At 46.8% G+C, this 12,763-nt stretch overlaps 1 long non-coding RNA gene across 1 annotated transcript; it reads left to right on the plus strand.

The window, feature by feature from the left end:
- The first annotated feature begins 406 nt into the window (after positions 1-406).
- LOC144338445 (uncharacterized) lies at positions 407-10,426 on the plus strand. Its single transcript, XR_013412614.1, has 3 exons — positions 407-574; positions 2,410-2,456; positions 10,228-10,426. It is a non-coding gene; the product is annotated as an uncharacterized LOC144338445 (long non-coding RNA).
- Positions 10,427-12,763: the final 2,337 nt, after the last annotated feature.

Here is a 12,763-nt window from a genome sequence, read left to right on the forward strand (position 1 = left end):
TTGAGGAGAATCGACATCTTTACTATGTTGGGTTCAAAACTTTTTGTTTTTTATTTATTTTTATATTTTTGAGACAAGGTCCAGTCTTGCTCTGTCACTGGGCTCAAGCAATCCTCCTACATTAGCCTCCTGCATAGCTGGGACTACAGGCACACACCACGCCTGGCTAATTTTTGTATTTTTATTTTTAGCAGAGACAAGGTCTCGCTATGTTGCCCAGGCTGGTCTCCAATGCCTGAGCTCAGGCTATCCTACAACCTCAGCCGCCCAAAGTGCTGGGATTACGGGCATGAGCCACTGCGTCCAGCCTAAACTTATTTTTATGTTGTGAACTTAGAATAGCCAACCAACAGTAAAGATTACCTAGTGCTTCCTAACATGAGATTCTCCTATTTGTTCATCCTAGGATCGTGCTCCTCTGTGGAGCAAGTGCCTCTATGAAAAGCCACATTTTGTGACGAAAGTGCATGCAGGAATATTCAGGAGTCCAGTGTGTAGTCATGGCAGCCTTAGGTATTTGAGAACGACCGACCCTCCTGCTGACGACAACCATAACTCATGCAGGCATGAGTCTGTAAGCATTCTTAGTCTGTAAGCACCTTTTGGAAGGTTTCCTATCTGGGACAGAGAGAGACGCTTTCTAGTAGTCAATTAAGTAAGTTAATAACTGCCTGGGCAGAAAATGCAGTATTCAGCTAATCCCAAACTTGGAAGGAATTTTCTACCTTTTCAGTTTCATCTTCTTAAAACTCATCATTTTGAGAGTACTTTGGAGTTACTTGAATATTAATTCTCAGCATGCATTCAACTTAATTACCTTAATGTCCCAGGATTTTAATAACGCTTAAAATTTCCATGTCAATTTTCATCAGGGAACCTTGTCCTTGAATGCTGCTGCTTTGACTTCCTGTAGAAGTTCTTTAATTGGAACACACTTGGGCAGAGCCTTCCCTTTCATATGGAGCACAGAAGCAGCTGCCATGCTCAATTTGCAGTTCTCTTTATTGCACAGGGATTTTTTTTTTTTTTTTTTTTTTTTGAGATGGAGTTTCCCTCTTGTCGCCTAGGCTGGAGTACAGTGGCGCCATCTTGGCTCACTGCAACCTCCGCCTCCCAGGTTCAAGCAATTCTCCTTCCTCAGCCTCCTAAGTAGCTGGGATTACAGGTGCCCGACACCACTCCTGGCTAATTTTTGTAGAGACGGGGTTTCACCATGTTGGCCAGGATGGTCTCGAACTGACCTCAAGTAATACACCCACCTCAGCCTTCCAAAGTGCTAGGATTACAGGCGTGAGCAACTGTGCCCAGCCTATACAGGAATTTTGAAGAAATCTACAGTGTTAACAGAACCCGTGGTATAAATTTATCCCAGGTATCAGTGTCACAAATATGCTTTGCGTCTAAGAAACATGTTTTCTTAGAAGCAACACTAGGAAAACTATGTGATTTCACTTTTGCCCGCCACAGGAATGAAGTCTTACTGCATTTATTAGCAACACCCATGGTTGAATCTTTTTTACTTATTTTCTTTTATCCAACCTTTTCATTTTCTTGCATGGACATCTGAAAGTTACCTCCAGGCCGAGCATGGTGGCTCATGCCTGCAATCCCAGCACTTTGGGAGGTGGGCACATTACCTGAGGTCAGGAGCTTGAGACCAGCCTGGCCAACATGATAGAAACCTCTACCAAAAATACAAAAATTAGTCGGGCCTGGTGGTGCACACCTGTAATTCCAGCTATTTGGGAAGCTGAGGCAGGAGAATTGCTTGAACCCAGGAGGCAGAGGTTGCAGTGAGCCAAGATGGTGCCACTGCACTTCAGCCTGGGCGACAGAGTAAGACTCCGTCTCAGAAAAAAAAAAAAAAAAAGTGAGCCAAGATCATGCCATCAAGACAGAGCACCTGGGCGACACAGCGAGTCTCCATCTCTCTCTTTTTTGTTTTTTCTTTTGAGGCGGAGTCTCACTCTGTTGCCCAGGCTGGAGTGCAGTGGCGCAATTTGGGCTCACTGCACCCTCTGCCTCCTGGGTTCAAGTGATTCTCCCGCCTCAGCCTCCTGAGTAGCTGGGATTACAGACACACACCACCATGCCTGGCTAATTGAGACTCCATCTCAAAAAAAAAAAAAAAAAGAAAGAAAGAAAAAGTGTACTGTTTTGGTTTTTTACCAAGCAAGAAGGAATATTTTGAGACAGGAGAATTTAGATTTAATGGCGATAATAAAAAGAAGAATGGGAGGAGGGTGAGTCTTACCTAAAGTTTGGCAGCAGAGTAACCCAGGTCATCCTATTCATTTCCTGCTTCGGAGGAGTTGGGATACAACTCTTAGGTTTTATCTCATTCTACAGGGAGGTGGGGTTTTATCTTTTGGAATTGTTTTAGAAACAATTGTTTTATCTTCCTTACAGAAGCGCATCAAGACTGGATGGTTCCTATGACTGTATTCTCTACTAAGGTAGATAAAATAACTAATGAATAGTAGTGTCAATAGAGTGGACACAGCTATAGACTTACTATGTCTTAATGATTAAGCAGTCAAAATAAAGGTGTTGCAAGATGTGTTAAGTACTAGAAGACAAGTATGTATTTTGGAAATAGCTCTGTTTAAAACCCCAAGAGAGGAAGTAGTGTCACTCCAGCCATATGTGTGCCTTTTCTTCCCTTAGAAGCTTTCAATTTTCAGCTGGGCATGGTGGCTCACACTTGTAATCCCAACACTTTGGGAGGCCGAGGTGGGCAGATCACCTGAGGTCCGGAGTTCAAGACCAGCCTGGCCAATATGGTGAAACCCCCGTCTCTACTGAAAATACAAAAATTAGCTGGGCATTGTGGTGCATGCCTGTAATCCCAGCTACTTGGGAGGCTGAGGCAGGAGAATCGCTTGAACCCGGAAGGCAGAGGTTGCGGTGAGCTGAGACCATGCCATTGTATTCCAGCCTGGGCGGCAGAGTAAAACTGTCTCAAAAAAAAAAAAAAAAAAAAAAAAAAAAAAAGCTTTCTGTTTCTTCCTAGTGGAGGAGGTATGGAGTGTTCCTGCAGTGGCATGATCTCAGCTCACTGCAACCTTTGTCTCCCAAGTTCAAGTGATTCTCCTGCTGCAGCCTCCCAAGTAGCTGGGATTACAAGCATGCGCCACCACACTCAGCTAAATTTTGTATTTTTAGTAGAGACGGGGGTTTCACCATGTTGGCCAGACTGGTCTTGCACTCCTGGCCTCAAGCGATCTACCTGCCTTGGCCTCCCAAAGTGCTAGGATTACAGGCATGAGCCACCACACCCAGCCTAGTGCCTCTGTTTAAGGCCAAATCTTCTATTTGTTTCTCAGGAAACTAGCGCTTGTGCTTGTCTGTCATCTATTCACGCATCATCTCTATTTCCCACTCTCCTGGCTCACTCCCTTAATATCACCCATCTTTTTTTTGGTTGGGGGCACAGTTGAGGCACAGAGTCTCACTCTGTCACCCAGGCTGGAGTGCGGTAGCACCATCACGGCTCACTGTAGCCTTGACCTCCTGGGCTCAAACAATCCTCCCACCTCAGCCTCCCAAACTGTTGGAATTACAGGCATGAGCCACGGTGCTTGGCCCAATATCATCCATCAAGCCCTCTTGATCTCATGTCCCTCTGCAGCTTGCTGCTCTGTTTTTTTTTTTGTACTGCCCCCTGCTTCCTGCAAGACCTCAAATCCACTGTGTCTACTTCCTTGCCTTATTTTTATTCTACTGTAATCAGCTTTTGTCATCTCAATGAAGTGGCTCCTATTAAAGTCACAGTCGGCTGGGCATGGTGGCTCATGCCTGTAATCCCAGCACTTTGGGAGGCCAACGTGGGTGGGTCACGAGGTCAGGAGATCAAGAATATCCTGGCCAACATGGTGAAACCCTGTCTCTATTAAAAATACAAAAAATTAACTGGGCTTGGTGGCTGGCACCTATAATCCCAGCTACTCGGGAGGCTGAGGCAGGAGAATCACTTGAACCCGGGAGGTGGAGTTGCGGTGAGCTGAGATCGTGCCACTGCACTCCAGCCTGGCAACAGAGTGAGATTCTGTCTCAAAAAAATAAAATAAAAAAAAGTCATAGTCACCTATTCTTTGTCGTTATACTAGGTCTTTCAGCAGCACTGTACACTTAGCACATCCTCATGGACACGCTTTAGTCCCTAGGTTTCCATGCGTGCACACTTCTTGGTTCTCCTCCTCTTTGGCCTCTCATGCCTGGCCCTCTTCCTCCTCACAACCCAAATATTAGACAATATATCACAAACAAATATTAGAGACCCTCGGGGTTCAGTTACTGACCAGCCTCTCTGACTCTAGTCTCTCCCTAAGTGCCTTCACCCATCTTTGTGGCTTTGGATATCATCTCTTTTAATGATTTAATGTTTTTTTTTTCTTTTCTTATTTTTTTTAATTTTTTTTTTTGGAAACAGAGCCTTGCCCTGTTGCCCAGGCTGGAGTGCAGTGGTGAGATCTCGGCTCACTGCAACCTCCGCCTTCCAGGTTCAAGAGATTCTCCTGCCTCAGCCTCCTGAGTAGTGGGGATTACAGGCATGAGCCACCATGCCCGGCTGATTTTGTATTTTTAGTAGAGATGGGATTTCACCATGTTAGCCAGGCTGGTCTTGAACTCCTGACCTCGTGATCCACCCACCTCAGGCTCCCAAAGTGTTGGGATATAGGCATGAGCCATCACACCCGGCCAGATGCATATTTCATGTGGAGTTTATTCCTAGGTATTTTATTTTTTATTTTTATTTTTGAGACAGAGTCTCGCTCTGTTGTCAGGCTGGAGTACAGTGGCATGATCTTGGCTCACTGCAACCTCAACCTCCCAGGTTCAAGCGATTCTCCTGTCTCAGCCTCCCGAGTAGCTGGGACTACAGGCACACATCACCATGCCCAGCTAGGTCTTTTATATTTTTAGTAGAGATGGGGTTTCACCATGTTGGTCAGGCTGGTCTTGAACTCCTGACCTCAGGTGATCCACTCGCATCGGCCTCCCAAAGTGCTGGGATTACAGGCGTGAGCTACTGCGCCTGGCCTTTCCTAGGTATTTTATCTTATTCATTGTGATTATAAATGAAGTATATTCCATTGTATTTTCTAACTGGTAATTGTATATATGAAAATAATTGAGTGTATTTGTATATATGAAATTAATAAGTGTATTTTATTTTTTGCTACCTTACTGTAAGAATTTTCATATTAGGCCGGGTGTAGTAGCTCATGCCTGTAATCCCAGCACTTTGGGAGGCTGAGGCAGGTGGATCACGAGGTCAGGAGATCGAGACCAGCCTGGCCAATATGGCGAAACCCCATCTCTGGCCGGGCGCAGTGGCTCACACCTGTAATCCCAGCACTTTGGGAGGCCGAGGCGGGTGGATCACCTGAGGTCAGGAGTTCGAGACCAGCCTGACCAACATGGAGAAACCTCGTCTCTACTAAAAATACAAAATTAGCTGGGCGTGGTGGCGCATGCCTATAATCCCAGCTAATGGGGAGGCTGAGGCAGGAGAATTGCTTGAGCCTGGGAGGCGGAGGTTGTGGTGAGCCGAGATCGTGCCATTGCACTCCAGCCTGGGCAACAAGAGTGAAACTCCGCCTCAAAAAAAAAAAAAAAAAAAAAAAAAGAAACCCCATCTCTACTAAAAAATAAAATAAAATAAATACAAAAATTAGCCAGGCGTGGTGGTGCACACCTGTAGTCCCAGCTACTCAGGAGGCTGAGGCAGAAGAATTGCTTGAACCCAGAGGCAGAGGTTGCAGTGAGCCAAGATCGTGCCACTACACTCCAGCCTGGGCAACAGAGCGAGACACCGTCTCAAAAATAAATAAATAAATAGATAAATAATTTTCATATTGTTTATAGTAGTTTCTCAGTTACTTCTCTTGGCTTTTCCAGGTTCACAATTATATCATCTGCAAATAATGATAGTTTTACTTACTCCTCTTCAATTCTTAGACTGCTACTTTATTTTCTCTCATCTGATTGTTTTGGTTAGTATCACCAGTACAATGTTAAATAATAATGGTGAATTCTTCTGGTGTTTCCCCATTTAGGCATGATGCTGGAATAATGTTAAAAATGTTAAGAGGAGGCCAGGCAAGGTAGCTCATGCCTGTAATCCCAGCACTTTGGGAGGCCAAGGTGGGCAGATCACTTGAGGTCAGGAGTTCAAGGCCTAGCCAACATGGTGAAACCCTGTCTCTACTAAAATTACAAAAATTAGCCAGGTATGGCGGCTTGCGCCTGTAATCCCAGTTACTCGGGAGGCTGAGGTGGGAAGATCTCTTGAACCCAGGAGGTGGAGGCTGCAGTGAGCTAAAATCGTGTCACTGCACTCCAGCCAGGACAACAGAGAGAGACTCCATCTCAAAAAAAAAAATGTTATGAGTATCTCTTCATGTTTTTAGTTTTTATTAAGAATAGGAATTGGGCTGGGCTTGGTGGCTCATGACTGTAATCCCAGCACTTTGGGAAGCTGAGGGAGGCAGATCACCTGAGGTCGGGAGGTCGAGACCAGCCTGATCAACATGGAGAAACCTGGTCTCTACTAAAAATACAAAATTAGCTAGGCATGGTGGCGCATGCCTGTAATCCCAGCTATTTGGGAGTCTGAGCCAGGAGAATCGCTTGAACCCGGGAGGCGGAGATAAAAGTGAGCCAAGATCACACCATTGCACTCTAGCCTGGGCAACAAGAGCAAAACTCCATCGCAAAAAAAAAAAAAAAAAAAAAGGAATTTAGGCCAGTAGCTCATGCCTGTAATTCCAACACTTTTCAAGGCCAAGGTGGACAGAACACTTGAGGTCAGGAGTTTGAGGCAATCCTGGCTAACATGGTGAAACCCTATCTCTACTAAAAATATAAAAATTAGCCAGGTGTGGTGGTGCACACTTGTAATCCCAGCTACTTGGGAGGCTGAGGTGGGAGGATCTCTTGAACCCGGGAGGTGGAGGCTGCTATGAGCCAAGATCCAGACACTGCACTCCAGCCTGGGTGACTGAGTGAGACTCTGTCTCAAAACAAGACAAAACAAAGCAAAAGCAAGCAAACAAATAATAGGAATTTAATTTGTCACATGTCTTTCAGTCTTTATGGAGATAGTTTTATTTTTTTCCTTTCTAGATTTATTAATATACTTAAGTATTTTCTTTTTCTTTTTTCTTTTTTTTCAGACAGAATCTTACTCTGTCGCCCAGGCTGGAGTGCAGTGGCGCGATCTCGGCTCACTGCAACCTCCACCTTCCGGGTTCAAGTGATTCTCCTGCCTAAGTCTCCCGAGTAGCTGGGACTACAGGTGTGTGCCACCACACCCAGCTAATTTTTTATTTTTAGTAGAGATGGGGTTTCACCATGTTGGCCAGGCTGGTGTTGAACTCCTGACCTCAGGTGATCTGCCCACCTCGGCCTCCCAACATGCTGGGATTACAGGCATGAGCCACCATGCCCGGCCTACTTAAGTATTTTCATAGATTATCTAATGTTCAAATAATGCAATATTCCTCAGCATCTGAACAAAAGCATGGAATGGATGGTGGATAGCAAGAGATACTTGTACTTCCTCCCTCCCTTTCCCTGCCTTCTCCAGGGTCCCCCCACATCTCATTAAATGTCATCTTCTTTCACCTAGTCACTCAGGTCAAAGCTGATATAAGTCATTCCTTTTTTCTTTATCATACCACTTGTCATTGAATCTCCTAGGTTCTATCTCCACACCTGCCCACTGCATCATCACCACTGCTAAAATCCTGAGCCAAGTTAACTTCTTCTTTTTTTTTTTTTTTTTGAGACAGAGTTTTGCTCTTGTTGCCCAGACTGGAGTGCAATGGCGCAATCTCGGCTCACTGCAACCTCCGCCTCCTGGATTTAAGCAATTCTCCTGCCTCAGCCTCCTGAGTAGCTGGGATTACAGGCGCGTGCCACCACGCCCAGCTAATTTTTGCATTGTTAGTAGAGATGGGGTTTTGCCATGTTGGCCATACTGGTCTCAAACTCCTGACCTCAGGTGATCGGCCCGCCTTGGTCCCCCAAAGTGCTGGGATTACAGGTGTGAGCCAACACGCCCGGCCGAGCCAAGTTAACTTCTTTCCTCATCTGAGCTACTGGAACAGCCTGCTTACCTGGTCTCCCTGCCTCCATCATGACTTACTATACAAGACTCCTGCCAACCTTCCCTCATCCACTGTGCTCCTATCATACCAGCCACCTTTCAATCCTTAACCACGCCAAGTTCATCCTTTCTGCTGGAACCTCCTTTCTTCACATGGCTGTCTCCTCCTCATTCAGGACTCAACTCAAGTGTCACTTCTCCAGAGAGACTCTCCCTGACATCTCTAGCTAACTACTCTAATTATAGAGTTCCAAGGAAGCGCTACAGAAAAGACATCTGTCCCCTGACAGGGCTCTGGGCTAGTCTCTTCCCTATGGGAGATGGGGCAGGAGCTGCTGAGGCTCATGATTCTTCTTTGGCCACCTCACTCCCAGCTGATGAGGGACAGGTCAAGGACAGCCTGTGCTTCCACTGGCTCGTGGTCACTACATGTAGCGCACTCCAGGTAGACATGTTATTCCTGGCTCCCATATTATGAGCTCATCAGACAGCCTCCTCTGCTGTCTTCCTGCCTTGAAAGGATCTAACATGAAAGCACTTTTACTTTCTAAAAGTAAAATGCTCTCTATTCATGTGCAAGAGATTACCACCTCACTGACTGGGACCTTCAGTTAATGCCTTTATGTCTGGGCATTGCTTTCTTTGCTATGAAGTAAGAAGAACCATACTTGCCGTATACAATTAAGAAGTGATCTATTCAGGCCGGGTGTGGTGGCTCACACCTGTGATCCCAGCACTTTGGGAAGCCGAGGTGGGTGGATCACGAGGTCAGGAGATCGAGACCATCCTGGCTAACATGGTGAAACGCCGTCTCTACTGAAAATACAAAAAAATTTAGCCGGGCACGGTGGCGGGTGACCTGTAGTCCTGGCTACTCAGGAGGCTGAGGCAGGATAATGGCGTGAACCCTGGAGGTGGAGTTCTCAGTGAGCCGAGATCACGCCACTGCACTCCGTCTTAAAAAAAAAAAAGAAGTGATCTATTCAAAGAGTCACTTGATGACCGAGTGCAGTGGCTCACACCTGTAATCCTAGCACTTTGGGAGGCCGAGGCGGGTGGATCACTTGAGGTCAGGAGTTTGAGACCAGCCTGGCCAGCATGGTGAAACCTTGTCTCTACTAAAAATACAAAAATTAGCCAGGCATGGTGGCAGGCGCCTGTAGTCCCAGCTACATGGGAGGCCAAGGCAGGAGAATCACTTGAACCCAGGAGGTGGAGGTTGCAGTGAGCCGAGATTGCACCACTGCACTCTAGCCCGGGTGACAGAGAGAGACTCCATCTCACAAAAAATAGAAGAGTTGATGATTTCATGGTTCCTATGGACATACAATAGTTGACTGTCACAAAAAATATAACCCTGGCCGGGTGTGGTGGCTCAAGCCTGTAATCCCAACACTTTGAGGCCAAGGCGGGCAGATCACTTGAGGTCAGGAGTTTGAGACCAGCCTGACCAACATGGAGAAACCCCGTCTCTACTAAAAATACAAAATTAGCCAGGCGTGGTGGCACATGCCTGTAATCCCAGCTACTTGGAAGGCTGAGGCAGGAGAATCACTTGAACCCGGGAGGCAAAGGTTGCAGTAAGCCGAGATCGCACCATTGCACTCCAGCCTGGGCAACAAGAGAGAAACTCTGTCTCAAAACAAAACAAACAAAAAACCCAAACCCTGCCCCAATCCTTCCACTACTCTCCCATGGGAGGAAGCTTAGAGCCACCCTGACTGCTCTTCATTTCACCACCTCTTTCTATTAGTCAGTGACCTAAGGCTGCCTCATTGTTTCTGAGCACTGCTCGTGTCAGCTGCTCTTCCGTGCTTGCTTCAGCCTAGACCCCAGAAACAGCTGCCCCTCCGCCTTCATTCTCTCACCCTTCTGTAACAGATATTCCCTTCCACTCCTTCCTTCCTAACAGAACCCCAATTTGGTTCGGGATGGCAATGTGCCTCTCTAAGAATACTTGGCTCCTCAGCCTCGCACCCCAGGAGAGACTTGCCTCCCAGTTCCGGTCAATGTAATAATGGGAGTAGGTGGGAGTCCATGGGGCAGGTGCCCCTTCCCAAACAAAGTCCCACAAAAAGAGGCTTTTGGCTCTGTTCTTTTTTCTCTCCTAGAACTTGGAGTGTGATGCCCAAAAGTGTGTGAACCAGTCTGTGACCACAAAGATGAGAACCGCACGCTGAGATTGGTGGAATGGAGACTTCAGTGAATCTACATGCAGATGACACGGTGACACCAGTGCCCAGCCTGAGCTGTTTTCTTCTGGCTCTCTTATTACATGAGAAAAATAAACCCCTACGCACTTTGGCTTCATCCCCTGGGCTGTCTATTCTTGCAACTTTGGGGCAGGTTTAAATTTTTTTCTAAATTAAAAATTGGGGCCAGGTGCAGTGGCTCATGCCTGTAATCCCAGCACTTTGGGAGGCCGAGGCAGGTGGATCGCTTGAGCCCAGGAGTTACCAATGAAATGGAATGATGTCTGAGATTTGCTTCCAAATAGAGGGGAAGTGGGTCAGGGTATAGATGAAGCAGGATTGATCATAGTTGACAGTTGTTGGAGTTGGGTAATTGGTAAGTCTTTAAAAAAATATTCTCTTTGGATAAATTCCCAAGCATGTTGTGCGAACACTTGTGAGCTTGGCATTGTGTTATGAATTGATTCTTTTTTTTTTTTTTTTTTTTTTTTTTTTGAGACGGAGTCTCGCTCTGTCGCCCAGGCTGGAGTGCAGTGGCCGGATCTCAGCTCACTGCAAGCTCCGCCTCCCGGGTTCACGCCATTCTCCTGCCTCAGCCTCCCGAGTAGCTGGGACTACAGGCGCCCGCCACCTCGCCCGGCTAGTTTTTTGTATTTTTTTTGTAGAGACGGGGTTTCACCGTGTTAGCCAGGATGGTCTCGATCTCCCGACCTCGTGATCCGCCCGTCTCGGCCTCCCAAAGTGCTGGGATTACAGGCTTGAGCCACCGCGCCCGGCCTTTTTTTTTTTTTTTTGAGAGACAGAGTCTTGTTCTGTCACCCAGACTGCAGTGCAGTGGCTCGATCTTGGCTCACTACAACCTGTGCCTCTGGGGTTCAAGCGATTCTCCTGTCTCACCTTCCCAAGTAGCTGTGACTACAGGTGTGTGCCAACATGCCCAGCTAATTTTTGTATTTTTTAGTAGAGACAGGGTTTCACTGTATGTTGGTCAGGCTGGTCTCGAACTCCTGACCTCAGGTGATCCACCTGCTTCGGCCTCCCAAAGTGCTGGGGTTACAGGTGTGAGCCACCATGCCCGGCCTTTTTTTTTTTTTTTTTTTTTTTTGAGACAGTGTCTCGCTCTGTCACCCAAGCTGGAGTGCACTGGCATGATCTTGGCTCACTGCAACCTTTACCTCCTGGGTTCAAGCAATCCTTTCCCCTCAGCCTCCTCAGTAGCTGGGACTACAAGCGCCCACCACCATGCCTGGCTAATTTTTGTATTTTTTGTGGAGGCAGGGTCTCACTATGTTGACCAGGCTGGTCTCAAACTTCTGGGCTCAAGGGATCCTCCCACCTTTGCCTTCCAAAGTGTTGGGATTACAGGCCTGAGCCACCTGGCCCGACCTGGATCAGTTCTTCTCCACACTGCTAATGGTGCATAATTGCTATCTGCTTAAACCCCATGGTTTGTGGTTCCTGAAACACATTTGTCTTCTCCTAATGTAAATGATTTGAAAAGAAGGTAAAAGGTATGTTGGTTCCAGCCCCCTGCATAGACTAAAAGGACACAAAAGGAAAAGGATGATGTTAGTAAGAAAAGGATTACGCAGCTCAAAAAAGCTGAGCCCAGGCTCCCTTGACTTCCTGCATGGCCCCTGTGCCCTCATCAACACCCCAAAATGCTAACTCCAGTGGGCTCCATTGTCCAAGCTCCCCTCAGATGCCTGCTTCTCCTAAACTGCCTGCCGCCACCCTGATCGAGGCCCCCATCGATGCCCTCACCTTAACTGCTGCAGCAGCCTCAGAATTGGTCCAGCTGTCCTGAGGGCTCTCATATTCCATCCGTTCTCTACCCAGAAGTCAGAACCACCTTCCCAAAGGGCAAATCAGATTTATTATTCTTCTGCTAAAATAAACCCTGCAGTGTCAGTTTTTTTAAAAAATGCAGAAAAAGGCATATCACATAATTTAATTTATTTTATTATTATTATTTTTTTGAGACAGAGTCTCCCTCTGTTGCCAGGCTGGAGTGCAGTGGCGTGATCTCAGCTCACTGCAACCTCTGCCTCCAGGGTTCAAGCAATTCTCCTGCCTCAGCCTTCTGAGTAGCTGGGACTACAGGTGCACGCCAACACGTCAGGCTAATTTTTGTATTTTTAGTAGAGACGGGGTTTCACCATGTTGCCCAGGCTGGTCTCGAACTCCTGAGCTCAGGCAATCCGCCTGCCTCGGCCTCTCAAAGTGCTGGGATTACAGGAGTGAGCCACCACGCCTGGCCTAAAAAAAAAAAAAAAAAAAAAAAAAAAAAAAAAATTTTGAGACAGAGTCTGGCTCTGTTGCCCAGGCTGGAGTGCAGTGGTGCCATCTTAGCTCACTGCAGCCTCGATCTCCCAGGCTCGAGTGATCCTCCCACCTCAGCTTTCCAAGTAGCTGGGACTACAGGTGTGCACCACCACACTCTGCTAATTTTTTT

This window comes from Macaca mulatta, chromosome X (assembly GCF_049350105.2).
Source record: "Macaca mulatta isolate MMU2019108-1 chromosome X, T2T-MMU8v2.0, whole genome shotgun sequence".
Taxonomy (NCBI): Eukaryota; Metazoa; Chordata; class Mammalia; order Primates; family Cercopithecidae; genus Macaca; species Macaca mulatta.